Raw genomic sequence first — 26,410 nt, 5'->3', positions numbered from 1 at the left:
CTCGGTTTTCCATCTGCCCTGGGCCACAGGCACAGCAGAGCCACTGCGGGTATCGCGGCACCCCTGCTGTTATTTTGGGAACCACAAAGCTGCATCTGTCTATACCTGTCATTTCATCTTCTCAACTGGAGACACTGGGTGGTCTCCAAGCAGCCGGTCTACCCAGGTCCCATCCAAAGGATACACTTCAAAGAACCCCTTTGTGAAGAGAGACTGCCGACATCCTCTGACTTACCAAGAGGACTCATGTCCACAAGAAAACAGGGATTTTCATTTGCTTTATTTACTGCTCTATCCCCAGCACTTGCCACAATAGACAGTTCAATAAACATTTGTTTAACAAAAAAGTTAATCAATATTAAGCAGCATTCCTCCAATGGTTAAGAATTTACTCCAAAGATGTTATCTGTTTCAGAACCATAAAGAAAATCTTGATGCCACGTTATGCCATTCAGTGTGTATTAGCAGAACCATTGGAAATGGGGCGGTGGGGGGGGGGGTGAAGAGCTTGGTCCTGCCCTGCCAAGGTCATGTGAGAATTCAGATCTAAGGTCCTTTCTTTAACTGCATGGAGGCCACCTGAGGGCAAACAGGTACAGGCGATGCTTCCCAGGCAGAATGGCAGCTAGCCAACAGAGACTGAAAATAAATCAGGGTTCCACACCCTTCCCCCATCAAATCCCATCCCAAAGGCTCCATGTATTTGTCTAGCCCAAGAGTTAATGTAGGATATGAATACAGACTATTAAATGAAATATCAGATAGGATATTAAGAAATTAGAAGGCGTTAAGGGAGAAAAAGATGCCAATAGCTGCTTGGTAAACTCCATGGGGAAAGGGGCAGCAAGCGTCTCCAGCACCACCTGGCTTCCTTAGCTTGTCCATGGTCACCGAGTTCCACTGCACACATTCCCCTTCCAGAAACAGCACAGAGCCACGGTGATCCAGCATCACGTTCCAAAGATAGATGGGCCTTTTCTCCGGGACATCCCTTGCCTCAGTTCCTATAATGTGGCGCTGAAACCGTGGGAGGGTGCCCATTTGACGAATGTCCCTGGCACCCAGGAAACACTGTGGAGAGCTGGCCCTGGCAGGAATTAGCATCTGCAGACCTCCCTCTCCTGGCAGTGCAGGGGACAAACCCTGGCAGGCAGGGGCTGCTGGGGGCCATCATGAGGGAAAGTAGAAGACACAGGTTTGAGGTCCAGAGGTGGACTCTGGGTGCCAGTCCTCCAGCAAGTTAGTCACCTGTCTAAGCTTCTGCTTCCTCTGCTGTAAAACAAGGGTGACAATAGCACCTTCCCCACAAGGCTGCTGGCAGGATAAAAGAGCGGTAGGAGGAAAGGACCTTATAAACTGTAAAGTGCTGGACATGCTGCCTGTAAACAACGTCTTCTTGGTGTCTACCCGTCTGCAGCTACATTGCCCAGCATCATCCTTTATCTGGAGGGGCAGGTTACCCACGACAGTGGCTTAGGACATCTATCCCTTAGTTTGTTAGGAAACTGACGCTCCTGAGCCTAAGCCCCTGCCAGGGACACTCCTGAAGCAGATGAACGTGGCCAGACTGAAGCACCTGGAAGCAGCTTCCGCAGGGGACACACACCCTGAACAACCCTCCAGAACGACTGGCAAGTCTCCCCAAAGGACCCGAACAGCCTTCACTCCTGCTTCACGAAGGAAAAACGCCGCTTTGAGCGCCATCGCCTTCCCGCACGGCAAACCCTGAGTCGTGATTTAGTGTCATTTAGGAAGGACGCTCACGGCGCACCGCAGATCCGGGAGCCCGCGCGGGTGTCCAGGTCACCGTGCGCCCCCGCCCGACCCCTCCCCAGGACGCCCCAGCGTCCTCCTACCTGGGCCGGCCCAGCCGGGCGGGGCGGGAGCCCTGGGAGCCGAGCGAGGCCGGCGCCGCCACCGCTCGGGCCCGGCCGCGCTCCCAGGCGGCTCCTCCCGGCCGGCGCCGCGCGCTCCCGGGAGGCTCCGGGCTCCGGGCACGAGCGGCCCCCGCCCTCGCGGCCGGGAACTGCGGGGCGCGGCTCGGGCTCCGGCCCAGCCGCCGCGGGGGCGGGTCGCGGGCGGAGACACCAGGCGGGGCGGCGCGCAGGCGGCGGCCGACCTCGGAGGCGAGCGAGCTGGCCCGGCGCCCCCCACGGCCCCCTCCGGACGCCGCCCCGCCCCGGGCGTCTGCGCGGTCCCGGCGCCCCTGCCGGTGGTCCCGCCGGTGCCAGGACGCTGGCGGCTGCCCTGCGCTCCCGAAGCACCGCCCAGCTCCTGTGGGGACAGCGGCTGCGGCCACCTGGCCATCGCGTCCCGGCTCTACCACCCAACGCGGACTGCGCTGCGACCCGCAGGGCAGCAGATCCCCAGGCGAACGCTCGCAGGTCTGTGCCCAGCGCGGCCCCTGAGCCGGGTGGCTGGCCCGGACCCCCTCCAACCGGCTCTGTGAACTTGGACAAGTCGCTAACTTCCTCATATCTCTCTTTCCTCTTCTGCAAGAAGGAGTCGTAACAGCGCCCACCGCATGGAGTGCTTGAGAAGAAGCAATGAGCTAATACGTGCGCAACAGTGCCGGGCACAGAGCTGACACCTCGCAAGCGTGGCCTGCTGGTGTCATTGCTATGCGCCCAGATATAAAAGCAGTGGACGGTCTTGATACCAGACTCTGGGCCGGGCCGGGTGCGCTTTTAAACTTAGAATCCTCTCACTCCCCCTCCCAGCTCACTTTGCAAATGAGAATTCACAGTTACAGAAATGCAAGGAAGGCCAAGGTCATACAGCAAGTCCCTGGCGGGGTCACACCTAGTACTCCGTGGGGGAGGAAGGACGCTGTGGTCCAGCAGCAGCTCGCCCGGGCTCCGAGCCCAACAGCCGCCCAACAGCCTGGGAACTTGAAAGCGGCCCATGACTTCCACTCTGGCGCCGCCAGCCAGCGTGTGACTGGACTCCCTGCCCTGCCGGTTTTGAGGCCTTCCTGGGCCATCCTCTGAGGAGATGCTGAATAGATGGTGATTGCTTCCTTCCTTCCAGGACACACCTCCCCTTCCTGCATCCCTTCAGGCTGGGCAGGCTTTGATTTCCCTAACCCGCCCTGTGACATGCCCCTTCAGAAACTGTAGAATTCAGGTAACCTGAGCCTAGGCTGCCTCCACAGCTCCAGGCTGGAGGAAAACGTAAAGGAATGAACAGCAATAACTCATCAGCCCTGAAAGCCGTCTTGCGGCCTGGCATGATGACAGTTTCTCATTTCTTTATTTTATCTGGTTCCAGAAGCTTGCATGTTTCCTTTTTCTCAGTGGAGCAGGCTTAGATCTGGGGCCAGTGGCGTGGACTAATGAGAATTCATTAACTGCCCCATCGCTCAGTATTCCTTATACAGCGGTGGCTCTCATAGCCTTGACTCTGTCGGAATCACGGGGGGATCTGACACCCTCATGCCCAGATCAGAGCTGAGACCCACATGGCAGTAATTTTAAAGTTCCCGGGGGGGATTCCAACATGCAGCCAGGGTTGCGAACTCCTCTAAGCTCCCACAGTGATGCTGTTACTCTGAATCCTCCACCTGAAGCCACTTCAACAAGTGCATCCAGGTGGCATTTACCGAAAGCTGAAGCAGTGGGGCTGCTAGAGGCTAAAGAACACAGCTGAAGCCCTTAGTTGGTGAACATAAACTCATCTTGCCATTTATTTAATAAGTGTGTTTTAGATGTTTACAAGTAGAAAGAGAAATTGATTTGGGCAATAATGTAGAAGTAAAAACTATGCTTTTATTTTAAAATGTCAACCCTTCCCACTCACCCTTATCCCGTGTCTTGCTAGAAACAAGGACCTCTAGCCCAGGTAGGACTCTCAACAACCCACCTATTACAGACATGGGATTTACAGACCTCTCCTCACCTTATCACCTCGGATATCTCTGCTGGGACCTTGAAGTCCCCTTCTGCCTCCCTCATCCATGCTGAGCACTTTCCCTGACTCTCCCTTCCCTTTTTGCTTCCTTTCCTTGGATAGCCCGTGTGTCCATCTGCCTCTGTTCACCCCTGGGTTGGAGGCTCACATGAGGTGGAGACTGTCACCCCTACATCACTCTTGGCTCTCTGCTCTTGCACCACACAGATGCTGTGAACACATTGGTATGCTTTGGCATAAGACAATGCTTACACTAGTGCTGTGCATTTAAGATGCAATCCAGGGCCAAGCCCGTGGTGCACTCGGGAGAGTGCGGTGCTGGGAGCGCAGCGATACTCCCACAGCGGGTTCAGATCCTATATAGGAATGGCCGGTGCACTCACTGGCTGAGTGCCGGTCACGAAAAAAGACCAAAAAAGAAAAAAAAAAAAAAAAAAAAAGATGCAATCCAATGCCTTACATCCTGGACAAAAGCTTATGAGAAACAGAAATAGCACCCATAGCCTCTGGCCACCCTCTGGAGTATCTCCTTCACCAACCTCCCAATTCCAAAACACCTATCATTCAGGAGACTTCACTGTCTGCCACCCACCCCCAGGCCACCTTCCTTAAGAAAGACCTTGTTCCCTAAGGATTTTCAGTGTATCCCCACCTGTCAAGCTGCTCAGGTCCCAGGACCCTCTTTGGGAGGAGTCTGTAATAATGCACATGGAACAAAATCACGTTAACCAATTCATCATGATCTAATGCCTGAGAAAATAAGACATTCCTCATGGCCCATGTGGCCAGGAAACATTTTGAAGGATTTTCCATCATAAACATCAACACTAGGCTTGAAAATTTGAAAGAGGAAGCATTTTTGTGCTCGTCGCCTTGAACTTCCAAGGCCAAGTATGGTAGAACTTAGACCACAGAGCTTGTATCATAAACCATGGAGCAGAGAAGAGCATGCGGTAATGTAAAGCTATTTTTGCCGCACGAAGGAGCAGATCTGACCAGCAGATGGAAGGGGAGAAGCAGAGGGAGGAGGTTGGCATTTGTTAGAGCCTGGAAGGTTTCTGAGAGGTGGCCCAGAATCCATTCAAGAGAAACCCTGGAATCCTCCTGATGGAGATTGGCAGGAAGTCCTGGAGGAGAGAACCACTTGGCTTTGCAGGATTTAGCCCTGGACATCACCAGTGTCATAGCAAAGCCCTGTGAACGGCACAGCCTGAGCCAAGGACTGGCCCTGACAGCAGTGTCCAGGTAAAGCAGCCAGGTGTCCCCAGACCCTAGAAGGGCTGTGAAGGGGCTGGAAGGGCCAGCACCTGGAAAGACCCCTGCAATTGAGGCTGGCAGGACAAGCATGGTCTCAGCTAAAGTCAGGAAGACCAGAGGATGACCTGGAGACCAGAACCCCTCCCGGGACACCAGGACAACCCTTAATCACTTCTGTCCCCTTTACCCCCACCACCACAAAGAACCTCAGTTACCCTGCAAAGAAGAAAAGGAGGGTTTGGAGGGGAAACAATATTTTTTTTTTTTTAGTTTTATTTTATTTTGTCAATATACAATGTGGTTGATTATTGTGGCCCATTACCAAAACCTCCCTCCCCCCTCCATCTCCCCCCTCCCTCCTAACAATGTCCTTTCTGTTCGCTTGTCGTATCAACTTCAAGGAATTGTGATTGTTGTGTCTTCTTCCCTCCCCCCCCAGGTTGTTTGTGTATTTATTTATTTTACTTTTAGCTCCCACAAATAAGTGAGAACATGTGATATTCTTTTTTCTGTGCCTGACTTGTTTCACTTAATATAATTCTCTCAAGGTCCATCCATGTTGTTGGAAATGGCAGTATTTCATTCGTTTTTATAGCTGAGTAGTATTCCATTGTGTAGATGTACCACATTTTCCGTATCCACTCATCTGATGATGGACATTTGGGCTGGTTCCAACTCTTGGCTATTGTAAAGAGTGCTGCGATGAACACTGGGGAACAGGTATACCTTCGACTTGATGATTTCCATTCCTCTGGGTATATTCCCAGCAGTGGGATAGCTGGGTCATATGGTAGATCTATCTGCAATTGTTTGAGGAACCTCCATACCATTTTCCATAGAGGCCGCACAATTTTGCAGTCTGGAGGGGAAAGAATTCTGAATAGATTGTATCACTGCCCCCAAAGAGACTGAGTCTTGAACCAGCGGAGATAAAACTATTCTGAATTGGTGAGATTTTTTTCTGCCACCAGATGGAAATGGGAATTCGTAAGCGAAGTTTCAATTGCAGAGAAATAAAATTACATTTCTCACACGGGGCCTCTGTGATTCGTAACTTGCTTCTCTGATTTCTGTTATCTATGGGACTGCCAGTAATCTCTCACAGAACCACAAGGAAGATTTAAAACCACTGTCCTAGATGGCCTTCCTGCTGCAGCCCAGGGTTTTGGTTCCTCCCACACATTTTCCACCTACTGACCTCAAATAAGCCCTTTCTTAGCTGTAGCTCTCATTGCCTCCCGTCACTGCAGCCTCTCAGTTTTAATCGGCTCAACACTCTCCCTTTCTCTAAGCAGTAACTTGTAGGCTTCTAGGATCATCTTTCTATTCAAAGTCTGCTGATTTTGTAAGACCTTTATCAAGCAGAAAGCCACATGTGAGCTACAGGTGAGAGCTGGTGAGAAAGTGTCACATACATCGCAAGACTGTCACAGGCAAGAAACCATTTCTTAACCTCCTTTCTAAGAGGAGGAAGAAAAGATGTGGCAGGTAGACCAGCAACTCTTTGGTCTCATTGCAGCTTTAATCTTGCTTCTTGCACCTGGTTTTCCCCATGTTAACACAGACACAGCATAGCAAGTTTCAGAAGCCGATAGACTTGGTGACTTCCACGTATGCTGCACCTGACAGAACTGGATTGGTAGCCTCTCTCTCTCTCTCTCTCTGTCTCTCTGTCTCTCTCCCCCCCTCTCTCATAACAATGATTACTTTAGCACACAAAACTTAAAGCACAAATAAATGAACTGTCTATTGCCACCCAAAGACGGCCCTTACCAGCTTCCCCATCTCACCCAAGAAGTGCCTATTGCAACCTTTGTGCTCAGCCATAACTCCAGACATGTAACAAAAGTGCAGCCCTCTTTAAAATGGTTTTTGGATTTAATTCTACGTCGTCCCACCATCTTCAGTTCTCTGCAAGTTTCTGTAATTGGTCTCTAACTTTTGTCACTTTTCCTTTTCCACAGCATCTTCCAAAATCTAGACTTTGGTGTTGGAGCCTTTCAAACCTTTCACCCTTCCAAAATAGTGGCAATTTATGTTCTCTAGGTGGTTTCCTTTTAATATGACCACTGCAGTAAATTAAGGATGGCTGCTAATTCTTTGCTCCTCATCTAATTTAGGGGTGAAGGCTAATTTTCCTCCTGTTGAATAGGGGCTGGCTTCAGCAACTTGCTCAACCGATCTCAACCCATAAAATGAGGTAGAATTGACTTTCTGGAACTTCTGAGCTCAATCATAAGAAACCTTTCAGGTTCTTCCTGAGCCTCTTGGAACACTCACTGTTGGTGTCCAGAGCTGCCAGGTAAGAAGCCTTACTATCCTGAGATTGCCATATGGTTAGAAAGCCCAAGCCACATGGAGGCCATGTATAGACACGCCAGTCCATGGCCCCAGCTGTCAGCAGAAACAACTCCAGCCCTGGAGTGCACCATTTTGCATGTTAGGCCAGTCACCTCTAGTCTGCGGCTATCTGGCTGCATCCACATGAGGGGCCCCAAATGAGAACCACCCAGCTGAGCCCCATCAACCCACAAAATCATGAGAGATAACAATGCATTGTTGTTTTAAGTCAGAGTTTCAGGGTGGATTGTCGCACAATAATAGACAAGCAAACAATGACTGTGCTCAGGAATGTGTTATGGTTCTCCATGGCCTGTCCTGCATCGTATAAAGTCAGCCTAGCAGGCAAGGCCTCAGAACGACAACAACACCTCTCCTCCCTTCTCCAGCACCACCTCTGAACACTGTTCAGTTACAGAAGGCTTTTTAAAGATTTTTATAATGATGATCTCACCAGCAAACAAAGGAAAAATGAGAGTTATGAGATGGTCAAATAGGCGTAGTTTTGAATATACTGTTTTGAGTAAAAGATGTACCTATAACTACACACTTTTAAGTAAATGGTAACCACAGAATGATTTAGTTAGTAGTGTCATTATCCGATGATTTTCTAAGAACTAGTGCAACCGGTGAGGACTGAGTCTCCACTATCAAAAATACCTGGTGGAAGAGTGAAGGGCAGGCCACCGCTTCCATTAAGCAGAAGAAAAATTTGCTCAGACTCAAAGTGTCTCTTTTGTTGAATCATTTCCCTAATGTCCAAAGATTATTTCTCTCATCTTTCTCCAGAACAAACAGCTTGGCAACAGCCCAGCAGCAGGTGAACTGCTGTCCAACAATAACCAGCTAGCCATGCCTGCCTGAGGGAGGACGGGAGCTGGGAGATTCTGTCTTGGGTCCAAGGGCTGGGAGCAGAGGCTGCAGCGCCTGCGATTTCTTCTTTGCCTCTGGCGATCTCATAAGTAAATCACTGTCTTAAGAGCCTAGATGGCAGGTGCTGAGCTGTTCCCACCCGGGAAGTGTTAGACCTGCTGTGAGCTCAGCTTATGGTCTAGAACACAAGATGGTACAGTCGTTGGAGGAGGCCAAGGCCACTGGGTCTTGAGTCCTCCTGAGAGTGACCTCAATTCCCCAGTAATGGCATAAAAGGCTCAAGATCAAGACTCGACCAGACTTTGGACAGGGGACCCAGGGGGCCCCCTGAGTGTGACTTACACATGGGCTCTCAGGAAGTGGCTACAAATATGTCCTCTTTTATTCCTCTAGATCTTTGCTATCCAACATGTGTAGCCTCTAGAAACACATGGTTATTTAAATTATTTAAAATTATGTAAAATTAAAAATTCAGTTCCTCAGTTGCACTAGCCACGTTTCAAGGGCTCAATAACCACACACTGCTAGTGGCTGCCACATTGGACAGAGCAGACATAGGACATTTCATCACTGCAAAATACTCTGTTGGACATTGCTGCTTAAAGCCTAGACAATTCAAGGTCTCTGGGGCAAAGGCCCTTCTCTGGAAAGCTGGTCTTCATCCAAAATGGACAAGCTGCTCATTTTAAATCTATACCTGAGCAAGAATCTTCTTCACACCCTTCTCTTTCCTTTCAATCAACCATGTCACCATCATTCTGTCTGTCTTTCATGGTTCAGCTAAATCCTGCCTACTCACACACTCCCTCTATATTTTAGATACTCAGTTTGCATATTATTATACTCTACATTCATTCATATAGCACTTGGTAAATACATGGTTTCGTGTCTACATTTTTATTTCTCAAGTAAAAATAAATGTAAGATCTTCAGAGATAGGAACCCATGTATTTTTGAGGAGTGGGGAATCTCTCCATCCCCTGTCCCCAAACACTCAATATATGACCAGATCGATATCCAGAATGTCAGAAGTAATCAACAGACCAGCTATGGAGAAAGCTATAAAGGTTTTTTATTGTAAGCATTACCCCAAACTTCTGCTGCCCCATAGTGATTTCTAGGAGAGCCAACACTGGTCTCCAGCCACAGGGTCACAAAATCAGCAACAGAGTATTTATTACCTTTTGATTAAAAAAAAAAAAAAACCAAAGATTTAAAATACAATTACCTTGGCAAATGAAATTGTAAAATCTTATCATCCTCTACATTTTTGTCATTCCTTTTTGTTTATTCTCTAAGGAAAAAAAAATCATTTATGGGGCTTTGCTCTGTCTTTGATGTGTTAACTGTGTGCATGTTAAGTAACTTGGCAATTTGCTAACTAAACCTGGACACACACAAAAAAATGGCACAAAGAAACAGAATCAAAGAGAAGGTACCCATGGAGAAGGGGTGCAGGTGTGCACCCAGAATGTACGCTTTCCTAAGAGCATGAGGAATAGATCCCAGCACATCAAAATTTGAATTCAGAGGGAAGTCAAAAGTTTACTAGGATGAGAGTTTTTTCCTGTGCCATCTCAGGAAAAGGAGAGAATCTCAGGAAGAAAATGGTGACTAAGAAGGTATTGAGTGCATTTTCTGCTTTCTCTCTTATGTGTGTGCAAGTAGAAATGCAGGTACCCAGAAGAGCTAGTAAAAGCCAGCAATCTGGGGAAGACCCTAAAATGGACTCTGCAGAGAAGGTAACCTGAGCCAGGGAGGGGAGGGGCAGAGAAAAGCAGCAGCAGGGCCAGGCACACTGCGGCTTTGGGGCGGGACAGTCTCCCCCACCCCCACCACCTCACACGCAGACTCTGCACATGTTTTGTCAGAGTGACCCCTACATTTGTTATGTCATTGATGCGACTGTAAGGAGTATTTTTTAAAATTTCAATTTCTGAGTGCTCACTGCTAGTACATAGATATGCAACTGATTTTTCTATATTGATCTTTGTAAACTGCAAAACTCACTTATTAGGTACAGTGTCTTTTTATAGATTCCATAGGATTTTCCACATAGACCACCATGTTGTCTGTAAATAAAGACAATTTCCTTTCCAATCTGTATGTATCTTATTTCTTTTTCTTGACTTTTTTGTACCAGCTACACCCTTTAGTACAGTGTTGAATAGAAGTGGGGAAAGTGGACATATTGTTCCTGATCTTAGGGGGAAGGCTTTTGTTAAGCATGATGTGAGCTGTAGGTCCTTTGTAAATGCCCTCTATTAGGCTGAGGAAGTTTCCTTCTATTCCTAATTTGCTGAGTTTTCCTCAGGAATAGATGTTGGTTTTGGTCAAATCCTTTTTCTGCATCTATTGAGCTGATCATATGGTTTTTCTTTTCCAGTTTTATTAATTGATGAATTTCATTTATTAATTTTCCAATGCTTAGCTAACCTTGCATTCTTGAAATAAAACCTACTTGGCCATGATGTATTAGTCTTTGTATACATTGCTGGATTTGATTTGCTAGTATTTTGTTTAGAATTTTTATGTCTATGTTCATAGGAATATTGGCCTGTACTTTTCTTGTAGTGTCCCGTCTGGTTTTGATATCCGGGTAATGAGTTGGGAAGAGCTCTTGGTCTTCCCAAGAAGTATTTACTCCATTGCAATTTTCTGGAAGAGTTTGGGTAGAATTGACATTACATCTTCCTTAAGAGCTTGGTAGAATTCACCAGTGAAATTATTTCAGCCTAAAGTTTTCTTTTGGGGAAGGTTTTTTACTACAAATTCAATTTCTTTAATAGATAGAAGGCTATTCAAGTTATCCATTTCTTCTTGCGTGAAGCTGGTAAATTGTGTCTTTCAAAAAAATTTGTTCATTTCATTGAAGTGTCAATGTTTTTTCTGTAATTTTATTCATAATATTCTCTTATTATCCTTTTGCTATTGTAGTACCGTGTGGTGATACCACCTAGTACCTGCTACTGATATTTCTGTATTCTCTTTTATGTCTATCAATCTGGCTAGAGGCTTATCAATTTTATTGATGTTCTCAAAGTATCAGCTTTAGTGTCATTGATTTTTCTCTATCGTGTTTCTGTTTCCTATTTAATTGCTTTGTGCTTTAAGAATTATTTCTTACATGTTGCTTGTTTGGGTGCAATTTGCTCTCCTTTTTCTAGTTACTTAAGGTGGAGGCTAAGGTCATCCATTTGATAATTTTCTTTTTTAAAAATAGGCATTTAATGCTAAAAATTTCTATATACTCCACACATAAGAACCCTACAATACTGGAGTTTCCTTTCTCCTTCCTGACCTTAGTGATTTTGTCATTCATTTTACTTTTACAAATGTCGTTAACCTCAGACTACATTATTATTACTTTTACTCAAAGTCAGATTTCTTTTGAAGAAATTTAAAAAATAATTTGTCATTTCTGGTGGTTCTTTATTCCTTTGGATAGATCTAGATCTTCATATAGTATCATTTTCCTTTGGTCTGAAAGATTTCCATTAATATTTTTGTAGTGCAAGTTGATGAATTTGGTTTTTGTATGTTTGAAAGGATTTTATTTTGCCTTTATTTTTGAAAGATATTTTCACTGTGTTAGAATTCTCGGTTGACAAATTTTTTTTTCTTTTAAAATGTTAGAGATAAGGCTCCAAAGTCTTCCAGCTTCCATTGTTTCTGTGGGAGATCTGCTGTTATCCTTATTCCTTTTTCCTCTGTGGGTATATTTTTTTTCTCTGGCTGCTTTTATTTTAATTAATTTATTTTTTATTGAAACATAGTTGATTGTACATATCTGTGGGGCACAGCATTGAATATCAATACCTGTGTGCAATATGTGATGTTCAAATCAGGATAATTAGTATATTCTTCATTATACAACGTAATTGATTTTCATGTCCCGTTACCAGTTCCTCCCTTCCCCAAACCTTCTCCCCATTTCCCACCTTTGGTAACCTCAGTTCTGTTCTCTTCTCTTGAAAGTTAAATGTATTATTGTGATTGTTCTTTCTCTCTTTTTAAATTTATTTGTTTATTTTTATTTTTTAATTTTTAGCTCCCACATATAAGTGAGGACATGCAGTATTTCTTTCTGTCCTTGGCTATTTCACTTAAAATTTTCTCTAAGTTCATCCATGTTGCTGCAAATGATAGTATTTTATTCTTTTTTATGGCAGAGAAGTATTTCATTGTATAAATATACCACATTTTCCTTATCCAGTCATCCAACAATGGATATTTAGGTTGGTTCCAACTCTTGGCTATTGTAAATAGAGCTGCAATGAACATGGGAGTGCAGGTGTCCCCTTGACATGATGATTTCCATCCCTTTGGGTATATACCCAGCAGTGGGATTGCTGGGTGGTACAGCAGTTCTGTCTGTAGTTGTATGAAGAACTTCCGTACCATTTTCCGTAATGGCTGCACCAATCCACAGTCCCACCGACAGTGTAGGAGGGTCCCCCATCTCTGCATCCTCACCAGCACTTGTTATTCTCTGTCTTTTTGATAATAACCCATCTAACTGGGGTGAGATGATAGCTCAGTGTGGTTTTGATTCACATTTCCCTGATGCTGAGCACTTTTTCATATGTCTGTTGCCCATTCATATATCTTCCTTTGAGAAATGCCCATTCAGTTCCTTTGCCCATTTTTTAATCAGGGTCTTTTTTTTTTTTTTACCATTAAGTTGTTTGAGTTCCTTGTGTATTCTGGATATTAATCTTTTGTCAGATGCCTGGGATGTTCACAACAACAAAATGGCCTAACAAAGTATTTCTCAGAATATATCTCAATCTTAAGTGAGGCATGACTATGACTGTAATTTGATTCCTTTGGACTTTGCCTGTAACACTTGTTAGCCAGGACCACAGCAGCAATCAGTCTAAGGTTTGTCTTGCCCCACTGCTAAAGCTTCAGCCTTCTAAATTCTCTACCAAATTCCTGAGAATTATGAGATTTTCCAGTCTGGCTGGTGGAACAGGAATTATTTCTGGTCTTGTCCACTATTTCGTCTACTCCTTTAGGTGCCTTCTATTCTGGCCTTGGGTAGCTCTCTCACATGCATGCACTGATCAGTAATCTGCTGAATTATTAAGTGGCACCCTCTGAAGATCTCTGAAGTTCTCCCCCTCTGCAGCTGTCTCCTTTCCTGTGAACTGTAGCTGCCTGGTCTCCTCTGGCTCTCAGCTCTGTCTTATCAATTCAAGAAGTTCGCTGAGCTCTGCCTGGGTCACCCTTCCCTGTGCCATGGCCTGGAAACTCTCTCATGTCATTTGTTTTCTGTCTCTCAGGGATCACTGTCCTTCATTGGTTGCCATCTAGAGCCTTCAAAACTTTGATTTCATGTATTTCATGCAGCTATTTGGTTGTTCCTTGTGATAAGGTAATTCCAGGCCCTAATTCCTCAATCTTGACTGGCAGCAGGAATCTGCTAACATAGTTTCTGAAGTTCATCGGTGAACATGCCTGAGATTCTTTACACGTCAAAAAAGTGTTTCTTTTAATTTTGAGTGGAAATGTTTATAACACTTAAAACATAACCCAGGATTAATAAATGTTAGCCAAGACCAAGAGTTCTGAGTAAGTGGGTAAACTGTGAATGATGTTAAGTAAAGGACAGTCTGGCAGTTGGCAAGTTCTGCAGTAGAGAGATCAGTTATGAGGCACCAGTCTGGATGGAAAAATTTCTAAAATTGTGCCACCAGAAATGGAAAGAAAAAAAATGGTTGTGAAGGAAGAAGGAAGGAAGGAAGGAAAACCCTGAGGAACCCAATCCACTATCTCCTGGTTGCCAAACCCAAGAATTTTGAGGGACGAATCATTAGCAATTGTGATTGGCTGAACACAGGCATTAGGAGAGATGAATTGAAAGGGGATTCTGATAATGTTTAAGAAAATTGTTAGAGAAAAATATATACAGCACTGTATTAGTGGTTCTCAAAGCCCCCGAGATCCTTTTGGAGGGTCCTCAAAGTCAAAACTACTTTCATAATAATTCAAAGATGGTATGTGTCTTTATCATGCACATCCTATCACACGTATAAAGTGTTTTCCAGAGGCTATATGATGTATAATATCTCAATGACTGAAAGCAGAAGCAGATATGAGAATTCAATTATCCTCTGTTGAGCTAAACATTAAGGAGATTTAAAACAATGCCACTCTCCTAGGGTTTTTTGTTTGTTTTTAAAATAAAATGCAATTTTTTTAAATAAAAGAGAGGTTATTTATGTTAACAGGTAGTTTATTGGTATTTTTAAATGATCAATAAAAATTTATTTCTTAAATTTCTGTTTTAATTTCTAATATGGTTAATATCAATAGTGTTAACCATGTAGTCAAAAGTTCTTCAAAGTTTTCAATAATTTATAAAGAATGTAAAGTGGTTCTTAGACCAAAAGTTTGAGAACTTCTGATCTACATAAAGCTTCTTCTGCAGCCCTATACAGACTGCTGTGTAGTTCATGGCAGTATCGTCCTAGGAGCAGGGACAAAGAGCAGACCAAGAGCTCAGAAGACAGTGTCACCGTGAACATCAGCTGCTTCACCTGTTACTCAGACTTTGAAAGGATATTTCACAGAACACCTGCCCCTATGAGCCTCACCCATAGGGAACTGTGTGTCCCAAGTCATCACTGAGATTTCAACTGCTCTTTTAGGTAGCGCAATTGCCACCTGGAGTATCCCAGAGGGTGTACAACGTGGCCTGTGCCATTTCCAATGACTTCAGCACAGCTTTCTTGACTGTTCATCTGACTTATGCTCAATAATTTATCATTTATGTAGGAAGGAAATGTATATGTATCAAGCACCTGCTGTGTGTCCGACCGTGTTAGGTACTTAAATAGAACATCACATTAAATGCTTTTAATACCACACATGGTATTGTTGCCCTTGTTTCATAGACAGAAACAGACGTCCCAGAGAGGTTAAGGAACTTGCCCAAGACTGCACAGTGAATGAAATAACTGAACTGGGATTCAACGCACTCTCCAAAGCTGATGGTCTTTCCCACTGCTGCCTTTTACTGTTGTTCCACTGTTGACCACTGCAGCGGTGTCATGGTTTGCAAAGTAAAAAACACCCTAAAATATGTGAGAGCTATAGGTTTGCTTTCTAGACCTAGAGGGAGTGTAGCATGGGGGGCTACTAGTGTAGACAATGGTTCCCAACCACTTCAGATTGAATCCCAGCTCGGATCCCAGCTCTACCATGTCCTAGCCATGTGGTACTGAGCAAGTCACTGAACTTCTCTGGCATCTCAGTTTCCTCGATGGTAAAACAATGTTATTAATAGTCCCCACCTTATTGGGTTGCTGAATAAGTTAGCTTGTAGAAAGCACTTAAACACTGTTGGACACACAGTCAACGGTGGAGGTGATCCTTGTCTGCCATCCATTTGCCATATGGGGTAATTCACTCAGGGCCTTTGAACCTATAAATTGAATGTAATGATATCTTCCCAGTTACACCAAAGAGTTACTGGAAAATCATAGATAATTAGTGAACCTGACAGTATTTTTAACTGAATAATACTATGCAAATAAGAAAATATTTCTGGAGTTTTATTAGGCATAAACTGATAGTTTTATTAGGCAATGTCATTTTGGAATAAGGAGTCTTCTGGTAAAGAGTAGGACACTATTTCTGGCTAAGAGTACACACCAGTCACCACAGCTGATAATATCTCATTCCAAAAACACCAGCCAAAACCACATTTAAAAAGAAGGGTATTTCTGCAGAAACACTCAAGTCTAAAGTAACCAAGTGTGAAATTTGTAAATAACTTGATCTCTGTGTGATAGGAAAACACACTTAGCCAATATCGGGGACATCTATCAGGAACTGAAATCTGAACAGTACTCAAAGCTGATAAAGGGCTTAAAGGAAACAAAAGATTGACCTGCCATGAGAAGTTTTGCAAGACTTTTTACGTAAACTCAGAAATTTAATTATTGCCATTACCAAAGTCGTTCTGTTTCTCTCCATTTTTCATTGTTAAATAGTTTTATCCAAGCTTGAATCATTTCCTGTCTTGACAATTGCAATATGTCTTCCTCATCCCTCTTACACTACTAAAGTCCAAACCACCATTGTCAAAAAAATTCCTTCCCCCACTGACAGGCAGTGAGATGTCGCATCATGCGCTTGTACCCATGCACGTGTGCATATCCCTGCCTTTTCTAAAGTCCCTCCTGCGCTTCACAGTATGTGTCTCCGTCTAACCTACTGTGTATGTTCCTTCTCGATCTTCATTATTAACTATCTATCCCCATGAGAATGTAAGCTCCATGAGGGGAGGGTTTTGGTCTGTTTTATTTACTGTTGTATTACCATTGTCTTGAAGAAAGCCTGGCATGGGGTAAATGCATTTAGGTTTTTATGGAATGAACGAATGGATTACTTAACTCTGCCCTTTAAAAGTCCTTGTACTTGATTTCAGTATTTTTCAATCTCTTCCATTCATTTTTTCTCTTCTCTGCCCCGACTCTTTTCCACAACCAGTTTTAGTTCTCTAAGCCATCTTTGTTTTCTGTCACTGTGCATTGTTCATGAATATGCAGGTGTTATTTTTAGGTCAACTTACTACCTGTCCTGGATCCTTCTGAAGGTAGGTAGGGAGCCAACTCAGCTAATGGGAATTCAGAGGATTGAGACCTAAAGCAAAGTGTCTCTCACCCTTGACAAAGTAGGGGACCAGACCATGCCAGTTAGCAGAGCAGAGAATGGAGAACACTGAAGTCTGGACCACCAGGCAACCGTCTCCAGGACTGCCACTCCCACAGGCCCAGAAGAGGGATTTGCACAGCAGCTGAGAACAGCTGCTCCAATTCACAGTTGTCTTCTAGGCTGACAAATGGACCTCTGCATTTAAAGGGCCGGGAAGAGAACTGACACTATTGACACTATTCACTGAAACACGGCTCCTCCAAACCCAGGCTGGATAGCCACGGGCCTGGGGTATGGCAAAGGAACCTGGTGAATCCCACAGAAGGAAGGCTTGGATTGTGGACCCCATACCTAGCTATGCAGCAAGGTCTCCTGGACATTCCAAAGCCCTACCTGAGCAGAACCTCTACAGGCAGTGCCTGGGAGTCTATATGTTTAAAGAGCTACCAACTGCTCCTCAGACCAATACTTGGTAACCAGAAGGCCTAGAAGATCTGTAGGGGCCTTCCTAATGCTGTGACTATGGGAAAGAAGGTCTACATGGGGGTGAGACATGCCCTAGGGGAGTTTTATATAAAAATAGGGGTATTTTTGGTTGTTTATATTTGAGAGGGTATTTATTTGGTGGGCAGAAGTTGGGACTACTAGACAGTCTGCAATACCCAGGACGGCACACCACAACAAATTGTACCCCATCCTAAAATCTTTCAAATATCCCATCGGAGCTGAAGTTAGGTAAAATCTGAGTCTGGAGCCTAAGATTGTCACATAAACACAAAGTATTTTTTGCACAGTTTTAATATGTATTGAATTTTCCAGAAATGCAGCTACCATGTAAATCAAGGGGAAGTTGAACTTTTTTTTTTTTCTGTAAGTTTGTAAAGGATTTTTCATCATGGGAAAAAAAAAAATCACCTATGGCCATGCCACTCATGAGATTCGAATCTTCAGAGGGGCACAGACTGTTCCTGTTTGTGTTTGCACCTGCCCTCTTACAGACCTCTCTGTGTATCTGCAAATGTATGGCAGCTTCTTTGTGTTTTTCTAGTTCAGTAATGTCCATACATATATCTATGGAACCAGAAATGGAATAATTTTTTAGGGTAATTTATTTAAATTTTTAATATCATGTATAGGTAGCTTATGTTATCAATGAACCTCATTCTGCTGAAGTTCAGAACCACTGATCTAACCTTTTCAATTCATTCCTCAGAACAAAGCTACTGGTTGGAGATGAAGACACCATTTTCTTCGAATTGTCCTGATTGTCTATTTGTTCACCCTTGATTTGATCTTGTTTCTCATCCGGGGTTTATTTAGCAATAAGTCTTCTAGGGAGAACCACTCAAATTCCATGTCTATTGCATCCCAACCATCAACAGAAAAGAGGTTTATTTTCATTGACAGGCCCCTGGGAGATTATGCATTACAGACCCTTTCAACTTTGCTTTTGAAGTACAGATAACTAGAGCTTGTTTTCATTAATGCAACCCCTGCTTTGAAATATTGCACCAAGACCACAAGGAGGGCTTGACCCACCATGCCAGCTGCACCCCCAGCAGTAAGTGCCACATGACTTAACACTGTGTGCTTCTCTCTCCATTTCAATCATCCCCCTTATTCCCACTGTCCCACCTACTTGCCACAGTGTATACGCTGACTGCTAAGTGTGACTTCGTTCTGAACATACCTTTGTGAGCACCCTCAGCCCATGCTAGAAACTCTTCCCTTCACTTCCTCAGGAAGCTCTCGGTCCAAGAAACAATGATATGGTTCTCAAAGTTATTAAGAGCTATGACCAAGGAGAAGAAGAGACATTGTGCCAGGAAAATCCAAGCTAAGAATTATTTCTGATGCAGACATGATGAAGAAAGTTGCATGAGGAAATCCTCTACTGTGGTTTTCCTACCAAGACATTCTGCAAAGAGGATACAGCATATGCTAAACAACCAATGGGTTCTCTAGAGTTCTGTAGCAGCCAAGCAGAGAGCTTCCCAGCCAACAGCCTCAATAGCCACAAGGTGGCCACTATTTCATCTCCTGACCACTCTTATCTAACCTTTCCCTCCTCAAGAAGAGTGGGGGTAGAATCTGAGGACTTAGGTGGTCTCACCCCATACACCCCCTTTTCTTTCCCTCTTCCCCTTTCTCCTCTCCTCTTCGTCCTCCTGTTTGCCATCTCCTTCACAGTCCCTTCCAAGTCTCATTCTTTGCTCTCTATCAACCAAGGGGACCCATATGTGTCACTGGACCATATTCCTATATTCTCTTGGAATGGCACTAGTGGACATTACTGTAAATTACAATGTTTTATTGTTGTATATATGTAAAGTATCACATTGATATAATTCAGAACTATTTCCCCTAGCTCTTTCATTCACCACTGATATTTATGATAAATTTTACTTTGATTTACTCAAATTTGTTTTAAGCATAGAACTCTGGGAATACCTCATTCCAAAGAAGCTAAATATAAGAAAACTCAGCTTGCTTCTCAAAGTGGGCTTCACAATACTTTTCCCTAAAAGATACAAACACCATTTCACATGTAATCAGGACGGCATGATATTCGGTACAACTGTGGTTAAATGTCTTTGATTGCTGAAATTTTAGCATTAAAGTATATTGTCCTTTGGATCAACACATGTTGGACTGGAATGCAACGTCATCTTCAGGAAATAGAGTGCATATACTGTGCTCAGTTTTTCTCTGTTTATATAGATGTCTTCAAGTTGATGTCTACTCAGTGTATAGCATACCTCTGTTTCTTAGGAAACTAAACCAATTTCCCTGACCCCCACCTCCAGTCTACAAGTGTGGGCCTAAAAGATGCCTTTGGCCATGACTGAATGAGCCAACTGTGTTTGCTAGACCCAAAACCAGATCATTCACAGTCTCTCTTTCAAGAATTTTGCATCAAGACTGAAATGCACAGTGCTAACTCCTATGTGTTATAAATGGAGTAAAAACAAGGTATTATTAACTTTGAACTCCAGTTTGGAGATGAAGGATGGCTATGTTTCCCTCCACATAAACCAGAGAAGCAAAGAAAGCCAGTTTTCAGGGACAGAAAAAAGCAAGGAGCTTAGATACGAAATGAAGAGAAATTCCTTCAGACTCTGACAGACAACCTCCTTGGTTAGTCCCAGCCGTGCGGGAAGCCTGGCTGCGTCCTTGCTCTTGGGTTCCAGGAGCACTTCAGAATATTGACTACAGCCTCTTGGTTGAGCAAAGGTAGCCCATACCCGGTCCTGGCACCGGCAGTTGCCAGCTCCTGTCGCTTGTAATCACCAGCTCCTAAACGAGTGCCCCTCAGTATTTTTTTCTCAGATTCAGTTGTTATTGCAAGGTTTGGAACTTTTTAAATTTCATGTCCATTTATGCATTATTGTGTGTGTGTGTATGAGAGAGAGCGCAAAAGAGAGAGACAGAGATGTGACACAGAAATCTCTGACCTCATTATAGAAGTTTTAAAAGAAAGGTATTGTTTGAGGTCAAATTGTTTCTAGAAAGGACTCCAAAGTGTCCTGCAAGACAGACCTTAACCTATGGACTAATTTATTCCTAGAGCCGGGATGTCAGCCAGACTGACTCAGAAATTCAGACTTCTCCTAGTGTCTCGCATTCATAATGTTCTCATGAGACAGATGCATTAGTCCAGAATGGAATTCTGATTTAGCTCAAAATAAAACCTATAATTGTCAAAGGGCCAAGTTATTCTTATTTACTGACCATGTTTTCTTCTTCCATGAAGGCCAGGGCTCTGTGAGATAGACACTTTTTTCTTTAGCTGTATTTCAGGATACAGCATGGAAACTGGTCTATTGTCTTAAGGGTATCCAGTACCATTTGTATTGATTCAAAATGTGATCTTATGTACTGGGACTCATATTTTTGAATATATGAAACCTCGTGGAATAGGCTGGGAGACGGCAGTCCCCTCAGGGAAGGTGGTGCTTGTTGAGTCCTGGTTCTGGCAGGGCACAGGAGCTGCAGCCACACACCTTTGGGAGCTGCTTCCAGTAGAGTGGTGGGGGGGGGTCCAAGAGTTCCTGGGCCCCGAGGAGGGGGATATGAGGCTGTTGAAAGGACCAGTGAACCAGAAGAGGCCTGGAGAGGAAACAGGAGGCCTGAGTCTAGAAGCCTCACATCTCTGGGCAATGGCAAAGGGCATAGTTATCAGCACTGGACAACTTTATGCCCCAAACCCCTGGAGAGACACAATAGACACACTAGACACAAAAGACAGTGGACAGGATGCAGCACAGACCCAGAGACAGGGATGATCACCACTGGCCAAGCAGGATGAGACATCTCACCAGGGGCAGCTCCACGATGCCTGCAGGACACTAGGTCCACTCGAGGGCCAGAGAGGAGCAAGGGAAGAAACCTGGAAAGCTCTTTGCCAAGACTTGCTGAGATTTAAAGTCAGTTTGACAGATAATAGTATCTGTATTTGGCTAAAAACCTTGACTTGGACAAAATATACTGGAACTCATTTATTCTTACATTTAATCATGAAATTTGATTGAGCACATACTACATACCAGGTCTAGGTACTTGAGGTGTATCTGGAAATATATTATACAAAATCCCTACCCACATGGAGCTTACAGGGTGTTGACAGATGACAAATGATGAACATAATAAAGGAGGGAGTTCACAGCATGAGAGAAGGTGAATGTGGACGGACAACAGACGGTGAACATAATAAAGGAGGGAGCTACATAGTGTGTGAAAAGGTGAATGTGGAAAAAGGCAAGTATCTGCTCCAGGAAGCCTGAGCTTGAGGCCGAAACTGAGTTTAGATCCACAATATATATTTCCCATCTGAGCACCTACACTTTATGCCGGTGTTGCCTCCCCCTGTGTAACACTGAAGGACAGAAAAGCGAACACAAAACACACCCTACCCTCAAGGATTGACAATCCACCTGTGCGTTTACACAGTGAGCTTCATGGGAGCAGGAATTATGTCCTTCCATTTGTGTAGCAATTGCTTACTGAGCATCTAGTAAAATGTATGCCAGGCACTGGGCATTGGTGTGACATATACACAACACACACAAGGCCACAAACACAAAATACACACAACAAACACAACACACACTCAAACACACACATTCACACAACAGACACATAAAACATACACACAACAAACACCACACACACAGTACATGAACTCACTCACCACACATGTCAAAGTCTTCATGATACAGGAAGTACTGGGTTTCCCTGGGTTCAGGTTTCAGGACATGACTCTGGGCTTCCAGCCACTCTCTGAAGTCTCCGGCCCCCTCCTCTGAGCTCTCTCCTGGAGGAAAGTTTCTGTTGCCAGTTAGGCCTATTTTTAGCACTGACGGGAAAATAAGACAACAGAGGGCTGGCTTATGCAAATCCCATGGCTGGGCATGCTCAATGGAGAGCACAGAACATTCTTGAATATGCTGGTACATGTGATAGGGTCTGACACTTGAGCATGCTCCAGGAAGGGACTGACCGAGTATGCGCAAGACTAAATGTTACCTAACTGGGAGCCACCCCCTTAATTGAATATGCATTAGACAGAGAAACTATAAAAGCCAAATCCCAGCAGAAGGCAGGGCTGCTGCTCGCTTTCCTGGACGTGGCTCACCCTTGGCTTGCTGAGGTGTGTATGCTTTACTTAGTACCAAACTTACTTTCAGCCAGAGGCCGCTCGCTCTCGAGCCAGCCTGCACTCTGCACTGAACTTTAAGCGTGTTTTTCTTGCTTCTGTGTGAGACTTGATGCCTGTACTGAACTGACTTTTGTGTTCAACTTGGTGTGGCCCTGCTGAGTCTCTGGAGCGTGCTGCACTGTCTCTGTGCAACCTGCAGTTCTTCTCTGTTATATTAAACTTGTTCTCACTTTCTCCTGTGACTCTACTCTTGATTCTCTCCTGTGGTGGAGCCGAGAACCTGGTGAGAGGACAGGGCGGGTTGAGGCCGGCCATCGGACCCTGGACCCTTCCCCGTCCTCATTCTTGCGGAGGCGCTTTCACGTCAGAGACCACTGGAGGTGCTGCAGGCTGATGTACCGGAGGAAACGCTGGGAGTCAGTCGTACTGAGGCAGTAAACGACAGCTCTGACACCTCAGGGGAGGCTTTGGGACTGAGCCACTTCGGGATAACACCGTTTGCCCACCAAGTTCCCAAAGGCGCCACCGCAGCGTTCTGACAGGCGATTAATGACCATGAGAAGGATTTACAGAGAGGACAGTGGTGGTCACCAGAGTGGGGCGTGGGGGTGAGGAGAACAGGAGATGTTGGTCACAGGGTACAAATTTTCGGTTGTGAGATGACTAAGTCCTGAGGACCAAATGTACAGCATGGTGGCTACAGTGAACAATCCTTTGTACACAGTTGTGTACAACAACAGTCCTGTGTTGTATACAGCTGTATAAAGAGAGTTAGCTTAAGTGTTCTCATCACACACACAGAAAAGGCCACCACGTGAGGTGACGAACGTGTTCATTAGCTTGGTCGTGGTGATCATTCCACCATGTATATGGACATCAAGTTATCATGTTGCACACCTTAATATATACAATTTTAATTTGTCAATTTTATCTCAATGAAGCTGGAAAATAATAAAATAAACTAAAATCTATCTGTGCACCCAAGAGCTAATGGTCTGGACTTGTTATGTGATTTCCATTTAGGCTCCACGCTGCATCCCTGCGAGGCTGAGAAAGCCATTGGGCACCAGGTGTGTCATACATCTTTCCCAAAATGTGGTGCTTACATGAATGTCACAATAGCACTCCGAAATCATCATTGGAACTTCGGTTCCAGAAGTCAAACTTATGCAGTTAAGTTAAAAATAATAAACTTCTGACTGCACGTTATTTTCTAATTTTCAGGAGACCAAAGGGAGTATAATTTGATTTCCATAGTAAATATCCCAATTTCACAAAGGAATACAGAGTGTTTTGAGAGGAAAAGCCCTCCATGGACAGTGGGATATTTTTGAAGTGCAGTAAGGGGCTTATGTTCTAAGTAAGTATGTTTGAATTACTGAAAGAAAGAAACCACCTAACTTCAGCATGAAGTTCCAGTGTTTACCACTCCCCTCCCATAAATGTTTTCTTTGCTCCTTGCACAGTTGTACGTTTATTTTGAGCAATCCAGAAATACTTTCTGAGATAGATAAAAACACTATTTTTCCTCTTCTGTGCTCTCCGTCAACACACTTCTGTGACTGGGTATGCAGAAATGTTTTTCCCCAAAAGGCAATTCTCTGACACCAGCGGGGTGTCCCACCATGCACTTCAATTCTGACTCTAACTGGAGTAAGCACAGACCTCACAGGTGAGGGCTCAGTCCCACAAGACTGCCGCTGACTTCAGACACCAACTGCTAGTGTCATGTTGTCACCTACGCTTCTGACCGACCGGCTGTAAATCAGGGTTCCTGCAATCTCCTCCTCAGGTTTGATAATTTGCTATGATGGCTCACAGAACTCAGAGAAACATGTTTACTGTGGTATTATATAATAAAGGATATATAAAGGATACAGATGAAAAGCCAGCTGAAGAGATACATAAGGCAAGGTGTGTGGGAAGGTGTGTGGGAACAGCTCTCCCATGCCTTCTCTGGGTGGGCTACTCTCCCCATGTTCAGCAACCCAGAAGCTTTCCAAACCCCATATGTAGTGGATTGAATTATGTCACCCCAAAACTCATTGAAGCTTGATTTGTGTCCCCCAAGTTTTAGAAACTTAGCCCCAAATATTATTGTTAGGAGGGTGGGAAATCTTGTTATATTAATTGAAAGGTGGAGCCTTGAAGAGGTGATTGGATTGTAGGACCGTGCAGTAGTGAATGGATTAAAAATGGTGGTCAGGGGCGTGGTTCTGAGGGCTTTAAAAGAAGAGGAGAGTCTGTCTGTCTGTCTGTCTGTCTGTCTGTCTCTCTCTCTCTCTCTCCCTCTCTCTCTCTCCTCTCTCTGCTTCCACCATCTTGCAAATGAGACCCCTGGGTCACTGTCACCACCACCAGATGGACTTTGGACTTCCCAGCCTCAGAAACTGTAAGCAATAAATGTTGTTTTTCCTTATAAATCACCCAGTTCCAGTTATTCTGTTATTGCTACAAAAATGGACTAATACACCATAGTTCAAGGACTTTTTATGGAGCTTATAACTTGGGCATGATCAATTATTAACTGAATCTCCAGCCCTTCTCTCCTTTGCAGAGGATGGCGGTGGGACCAAAAGTGACTAGTTTCTAATCCTTTGGTCTTTCTGGTGACCAGCCCCATCCAGGAGCCACCCAGAGTCACCTCATTAGAACAGAGACATTCTATCACCCAGGATATTCCAAGAAATTAGGAGCTCTGTGCCAGGAACCAAATGTATATTTTTTATTGTGTCACTATGTATATATTTCTTTTATTGATACTTTACAAACACATTCTTCACCATGCCAGAGGACTAATTTTGATGGAAAATTCCCAGGAGGTAGCAGTTTTGGTACTTCTCCAAGATCTTAATAAATGAAGGTAACTCTTGAAACTCAAGTACCAGAAACACCAGACAGAATAAATGTTTTCTGCCCAGCAGTGTTCCCACACATGTAAACACCATTTCTGAGAAATCCATATTACACATCTTTAAAGGGACATACAGACTTGGACATATTTAAACAAGCAACAAACTGCCTCAAGTTCTCTTTGGAACATGGTGAGATTCACCTAAATAAACAATCAGGAAACACACCAGAAGAAAGTTAGGATGGAGATTCAAAATCGATTCTTTGAGTACAGAAATACCAAGAGAAAAGTTGGCAGCTGTTTAATGATCAGAGAAGTTGGAAGTAACTAAACAGTAATATCTTTATCCATTTTATTTTGCAACATCAATGAGACAGCTAAGCAACAAATCATTGATGGGAGAGGCCTGAGGTGGCCTCTGGCCCTACTCTTTCCAGTTTCCTCTTCTGTTTATGGGGACAACAAGGCCCACCTTGCAGGATGGTGAGAATATAGAAGTGCTTATTGTGGTAGGTGGCACTTAGTAGGTGCTTTATTTTGTTATTTGGTCCCCCAAAGATAGGTGGAGAAGGCGTTCCCGTTTCAGGTGTACCATGAGTAGAGTAAGGATGTCTTCCTAATCTAAAATTGGACATGTGGTTTGATGAGAAAAGATGTAGATATGGAACAATATTGTCCAGTTTTAAGCAAGAAGTTAAAATTTTAAGACCTTTAGATATTTTATTTTCTTACTTAGCCATGTATCTAAGATCCATGTGTAATAAAAGCACTTTTAAAAGTGATTTTTTTTCTTCCCCATTTATCATTAGATTCTTTCAAACTTGGTCACGCACACATCACAATGAAATTAT

General features: G+C 44.1%; 1 protein-coding gene across 7 annotated transcripts in view; it reads right to left on the bottom strand.

Moving 5' to 3' along the window:
• The window catches only part of LOC134362941 (interleukin-1 receptor type 1-like), an 86,903-nt gene that overhangs the window by 48,899 nt on the left and 11,594 nt on the right, over positions 1 to 26,410 (bottom strand). Inside the window, exon 1 of one of the 7 annotated variants that reach the window (XM_063078375.1) lies at positions 1,857 to 1,945. The exons of 4 other annotated variants lie outside the window; for them this stretch is intronic. The gene's annotated coding sequence lies outside the window, so the exon portion shown is untranslated. Of the gene's footprint in view, positions 1 to 1,856; positions 1,946 to 26,410 lie in introns of those variants that run through there. 2 more of the 7 variants (XM_063078373.1, XM_063078377.1) reach the window with 2 other exon arrangements.

Source organism: Cynocephalus volans, chromosome 14 (assembly GCF_027409185.1).
Source record: "Cynocephalus volans isolate mCynVol1 chromosome 14, mCynVol1.pri, whole genome shotgun sequence".
Lineage (NCBI taxonomy): Eukaryota > Metazoa > Chordata > Mammalia > Dermoptera > Cynocephalidae > Cynocephalus > Cynocephalus volans.
The sequence above is the reverse complement of the archived record's forward strand: the minus strand, read 5'-3'. Positions and strand labels throughout refer to the sequence as shown.